Source organism: Haemaphysalis longicornis, unplaced genomic scaffold (assembly GCF_048455015.1).
Source record: "Haemaphysalis longicornis isolate Haplotype H1 unplaced genomic scaffold, Haemaphysalis longicornis Haplotype H1 scaffold_4, whole genome shotgun sequence".
In the NCBI taxonomy this organism is placed as follows: Eukaryota; Metazoa; Arthropoda; class Arachnida; order Ixodida; family Ixodidae; genus Haemaphysalis; species Haemaphysalis longicornis.
The window spans coordinates 47203643-47210225 of NW_027526361.1; positions in this window are offsets into that span (position 1 = coordinate 47203643).

Genomic DNA, 6583 nt, shown 5'->3' on the forward strand with positions numbered 1-6583 from the left:
TTCTCAAAATTGTACCCCTTTTCGCTTAACAGCTGATCCGACCTGTTCGAGAATAGGTACCTGTACTCCGGAAGAAGTTGTGGGGATACTGCTGCCTGCGTCACAAGCTCACCAAACGGACCTCCGATGCTGACCTTAGCAATCGGCAGACGAACGTTTCGTGCACCTACGGCTGGCTTCACCCAAACACACTGCCCTGTTAGCTGATCCGGTTCCACGTACGAAGGGTGGACCATGTCTGCCGTCGCTGCGGGGTCGCGAAGAACTCTGCACGGTTTACCGTTGACGACTAGTTCACGTACGTACGGCTCTAGAAACTGCCTGCTGTTCTCACTCTGATCTAGTACGTGAAATACTAGTTTTCCCTTCTTACAACTGGCAGCGAAATGTCCCGTCTCGCCGCAGTTGTAACACGCAGCCTGTCTGCGCGCTTCGAAAGCTTTCTTTCTGCGCTGCTCCTCAGCGTCTGCTGCTCTCTCTTCGTTATCGCGGCCAGTTTCTCTATCCACGACAACGACTTCCCTTGCTCCACCGTCTTTCTGGGGAGCTCTGCCTTTCGGCCCTTACTTGTCAGGCCTCGGCCTGAACTCTTTTTGGCCGCCTTTTGGCCCCTGTGCACCTCGACGTGCGACAAACTCGTCGGCTAGCTGAGCTGCCTGATCCACAGTACTTACCCCTGGCCTATCTTGCACCCAGAGTCTCAGGTTCTCTGGTAGACGGCGGTAAAACTGCTCAAGACCGAAGCACTCAACTACCTTGTCGTGCTCTCCGAAAGCCTCTGCCTCTTTGAGCCACTCTTCCATATTTGCCTTCAGCTTGTAGGCGAACTCCGAGTACGACTCGCCTCTAGCTTTCTCGGCTTCCCGGAACTTCTGGCGAAACGCCTCTGCTGACAGCCTGTACTTACGCAGGAGGCTCGACTTGACTTTCTGGTAGTCCTCCGCCTCCTCCTTTGGCAAGCGGGCCATCACGTCGGATGCATCACCTGGCAAAAGCGTAAGCAGCTTTTGCGGCCATGAGTCTCGGCTAAACTGGGCTCTCTCACACGTACGCTCGAAGTTGACCAAAAAACGACCGATGTCTTCTACCTTGTAGGGTCGCATTAGGTCACACATTCGCAACGTAGGTCGCTCAGTCGCCGCAGACTGCACGCTGCTGCCACTCTGACGTCTAGGTCGAGACGCCTCGACGTCTAGACGCTTCATTTCCAGCTCATGCTGTCGCTCTTGTTCTCGCCTTCTATCCTCGCGTTCCTGTTCTCGCTTTCTTTCCTCGCGTTCCTCTTCGCACTTTCTTTCCTCGCGTTCCTGTTCTCGCTTTTTTTCCTCGTTTTCCTTCGCATTGCACGGCCGGGCTAGAGCGGCGGCGCGCACGCCGCGCCCGGCCGCGCGCATTGGGGCGTCTCATGGAGGAAAGAAAAGGTTCTTGCTGCTTGCCGCCGCAAGTTCGGAGTGGCGCTGCCAGGCCACCGCTGGTCCGCCGCCGCCAAGCGCGTTCACAGGCACAGTGTGTGCGCCGCAGCGCTAGGTACTACCACATGGGTGACTATTTGTGAAGCGGAGAGTGCGCGGTTGCACATCCTGTGATGAATATGCTGCCATGCACTGCTTTTCAGTAAGCTGCCAGCAGCCAACCTAGTAACGTTGGCCAGCACTCACAGCTGCGAAAACTAATGGTGGAGCCATGAAAGATGTTTTGAAGATCAAGCATTTTGTGGAGAAACGGCTTCGCGTTCTACAGTTCAATGCTAGGACATGAAATCGGTACAATCACATAGTGAGCGCCTTGTGGTAGAGCTGTTGCTTTCGAACAAGCTAGCATTATTTGCTCAGTTGAAGCCTCATCGCTGAACTGCTATCCACTCAACAATCGGATTTACGATTTGTCAAAAAATATTGCCAAGCTGTAATAAAATTCTGAAATCAACCGGGAAAACTCGCACAGAGGGGTACGAACACAGCTCACAAGGAATATGTTTTTTTTTTTTAATCTGTAAACGACGGATTGGAACATTATAGTGGCAGAAAACTAGACAACTAGTCTGCCTTTGTATTTTTTTTTCTACCCTGTTTAATTTTTCAGGACGCGTGTTTCATATTTGGTTGCCTGATGAACAGTATTGTGCAGATTAGGGTGGACTTCTTGGAAAGTTTGTATTGCATCGTAGACTTGTACTCCCTGTACCATGCGGTCACAAATACGTAGGGCAGATATCGCGATTCCTGAACGTGCGCTTTCGGATGCATCGGTGGGACGTGAAGAATGGGCACACTGGGCAATCTAGTAACGTTGCACTGGGCAACTCAGTGCACATTGGCGGAAAAGCAAATGCACGCCTCTCTCTAACGTGATTGTAGGGATAGCAAAGCATAAAAACCAGCTCGCAAAAGAAACCATTGGGACATTTTAAATGGCTCGCCTTGGTCTCGCTTGCATAAGCATGCCGTCTTTGGGTTTATCGGTCAAATAAATTGCGTATCTTGCCCCTTAATAATTCCAAACGGCCTCAGCCAGCTTTCTCTGCCTTGTTTTTTTTGTGTGTGTGTGTGTGTGTGTTACCAGGTGTCACACAATTGCCGGTTGTTGCCTAGTTAATCTGTTATCTGTAAGAGTACGAGCGGTGTCAAAAGATACTGTCATGTGGTCGCCTGACAGATGGTACATACGCTGTTCAGTCTAATTTTTTGCTGATGTGCACATTTTTTGTGTAATATATGAGAGTTTTTACGAATACATGCTGATTGATTGATTATGGGGTTTAACGCGCCGACGCTACACAGGCAATGAGAAGCGCCGTTGAGGAGGGCTCCGGATTAATTTTGACCACCTGGGTATCTTTAACGTGCTCCAAAAATCTTGAACACAGGGGCATTTTCGCTTTTCGTCTCCACCAGAAAAACTGCCGCCGCGGCCGAGAATCGAACCCGCATCCCTGGGCTACGAATAAATACTAGTTGGAAGTAGCGCTTCTCCCTCTCGTCATCCTTCGTCCTTGGTGTAATTTTTGGCGTTTTACGCGTCTACATGAGGCAGTTCTTGTGGAGTTTGTTGTTTTTTTATTCAGGTATATTTATACGAAATACGCTACTTTCCGCAAATTGTATAAAGCGTGGCCCAAAATGAAAACTTATTTGTCACGGTGTGTCTCAAGTCAGGAATGTTACAAGTGAACATACGTACGTGAACAAGTTTTGTTCTTATCTTACTGCGTAAACAACTGTCTTGCGTATATCTAGTTTATATATCACAACAAGGAAAATATCTGGGTCACATCAGTTACAGCAACCACCCCGTTTCACGCGGAAATGACGCCGAGAAAGCTCACTGGTTATGTTGTCGACGCTTAAGCTGCGCCCGATCTTGCCTTGCGGAGAGACGCGGTGACGCGGAGCTTGCGGTGAGGTGGTGCTGCCCTCGTGCGGTCCCCCCCTCCGCCCCCTCCCCAACTACGCGTCAAAAAAAAAATTCCATGCCCCGAGCTGGGATTGCGATGGCCGTGTTAGGGAAGCGCGGAAAAAGAGTCGAGTCCGGCCGCGACAGCAGCTATGCTATGTGCCTTGACCGAGAAGACTGCAGGTCGCGCTGCGCTCGAATTTAGCATTAGAGAGTACCGTGACCATCAGCCTTTTTTTTTTTTTTATTTCAGTTACGCTGGAAGCAAGATAGCGCTTCGACATGGCTCCTCGAGACCAAACGAGTGAGTGGCAACAGCAGTGTAGATATTGTTCCCAATGACAAGACAAAGAATTATCCAGCTCATTAGATAGCGCACGAAGTGGCAGCTTTTGCTTCGTGAACACCTCAAACCCCTTACAAACCCCTCAAGTCTTACATTATGCGACCACGAAAAACACGGGCCAGTAATTACGGCTACAAACGAAAGTGACTGAACCCGAAAACTTGCTAAGGCATTGACCCCTCTATCTTGCGTCCTTCGCATTCAAACCATTTTATTGGCGTCTAATGCGTTGACGCCGAATATACTTCAGCAGTGAGCTAAGTTTCTGCTACAGGTTTTCAGTCAACTCCGTTTTAGGGCATTTGTAACAGTGCATGTTGTAACCCAGACTGATATAACTGCTCGTGCAAAAGCGTGGTTCCAGCCCTGAAACCGCCCGCTGCTAGCACCAGTGCTTCACCACTGACTTCTAAAGAGCTATTCGATGGAGCTGACCTATTCAAACACGTATAGCTATAGTGTCTATAAAACCAAATTTCTTACCCTTGTGGAATGCACTACTACTACCATTACTATTACAACTAGTAACACTGTTACTACCGCGGCTACAACTACTCGTAAGACCACCACCGCCACCACTACCACTACCACCACCACCACTACTACTTCTACTACTACTACAACCACCACCCATACCACTACTACCACTACCACCACTACTACTACCACCACTATCACCACTACCACCACTACCACCGCCACCATGGATTCCGCCAAAAAAAAAAGAAAAACAGTTCTCACAGGACCTTCCAGTACGCCTCGGAATTAAATGCCCAAAGCATTTGTCGGTTTGGGCCCTGTCTTCAAAAGGAGCCCCATGTATATGGATGTTCCGCACTCGACCACAATTAATGAACCCCACTCGGCACGGATAGTTTTTATTTTTTTGCATTCTGGGTGCATTCCAGAAACAGCGACCCAATGCGACGTAAACATTGGGGCTAGTTATCCCGAAAGTACGAGCCTATAAAGGGGAAACGCATTTGTTCGAGAAAGGCGCATCATTAGCAGCCCATTGACTTTCCGCAGGAAGTGTAGCAGCGCAAATAGAGCCCAGGCAGGACTTAGGGGAACATTAAAACGATGCGAAGCAGGAAACACGACTCACTTACGAGGGGAGGCCATCGGGTCACGCACTCTACTCACACAGGACAAATTCACGCGGAAAGGTGCAAACAGACCGACAACGTGAGAAGGTCCTGTTTGCTGGGCAAAACAGAGGCGACGAAAAATGGATGTGGGGCGCTTCGCGTATGTGTGTTCTTTGTTGTTCAGTTCAGGTTTCGCGTGAGCAACAAATACCTTAAGTGCCATTGTTCAGGGAGAAACGGGAACGCCTATTAGTTCGGCCAGAATGGAAAAAAACCAGCGAGGCATTCGTCTGTATGCACTGCAAGCGAGTCCATTATTTTCGAACGAGCTCGGAGTAACTGATGGGCTGGCTGTCTGCCGACGGTATTATTTGTGCACATTTTTGACGATGTAGTCTGCAGAGTTAGCAGTACAGGCCCAGAAAGCCGATGCACCTGACAACATACAGTTGTCGTTCCCGACGGCGAGAAAGCGAATAGGGAGGCAGAGATGTTAACGAGGTGCTGAACACCATTGGCTGCTCTGAAACGGAAGGTCAGGTTGCTGGAGTTGAGAAGAGAGCGGGCCAGAAAGTGGAAAGGAGGTGTCAGAGCACATACGCCGTTTTTCTAATGGAGGCTACAAAATTTCATGGATACGCCTGTGGTATCAAACGAAGAAGAGCGTCGTGTCACTAGATAAGGTAGCAGAGTACAGGCACTCTTTTTCCTGTTGTTCCGTGCCGCCGCCGTGATCATTGGTCAGTTCGCATCACGTGACATTTGTTTACACTGCGAGGGTTAATGGGCACCGCCATTTTGTTGTTTATGCGTTTTCTGTCGGTCAACTGTGGCAGTACCAGCTTGTCATCCCTGCTCTGCGGCTGCGCGCGACTGGGGTCGTTCCGAACGCGAATCAAAGATGACGCAGCATTTCAGCTGCAGAAGTGTGTCCGAAGATACCGTGTTGCTGCGTCTTCGTCAGCGCTGTTTACAAACGACCTCATCGTAGAAGCGGCAATCGGGCAGCACTGATAAACACCAAAAGGGCCACCGTTGCTCACTTGCGTGCCTCAGTGACGGAACTCTGCCTCTTATCTAGTGACACTAACCTACCCTAAGAGCATAGCTCATGGACTACTAATTATCTCACTACCTGAACTCAGTTGGTAAATTGTCTTTCAAGCATAAATTGGTAAAGTGGGTGCAACGGCCATATGATTGGTTTACCTAAGTTATCACAACCACTGGCATTACAGTGCTCACTGTCCTAATGGAGAACGAGACGTTTGGGGGGGGCCGTTCCCTACCACAGGTGATAAAATTAGGTTTTTTTTGTATAGAAAAATACCAGATGGTTCACGGATGAGCATGCGCAAAGCCCCGCAGAGAAAATCATGAGCCATTCCACTCAGTGGAGGTGTATGACCACTGAGCTTTTTATAGAAGCACACGGTTTTCAGCACGCGACACGACGTAGACGCGGTACAGGATTTGGGTGAAAAGTGGGAGCGGATTTTATTTCTCTTGAGCGCTGACGACGGCTATCCCTGAGAGAAACACATATATACACTCACGCGCTTTTTTGTTGAATCTACTGATCTTGAAAATGGTGCCCGTTGTTGTCTAATCTACCGTATTTACCCGATTCTAACGCGCACTTTTTTTTCCGAAAAAATAGGCAGAAAAATCGCATGCGCGTAAGAATCGGATACAAAACCGAAACTGCCGAAACAGCGGAAATTTCGTCCCACCCATCGCCATCACCATCTCA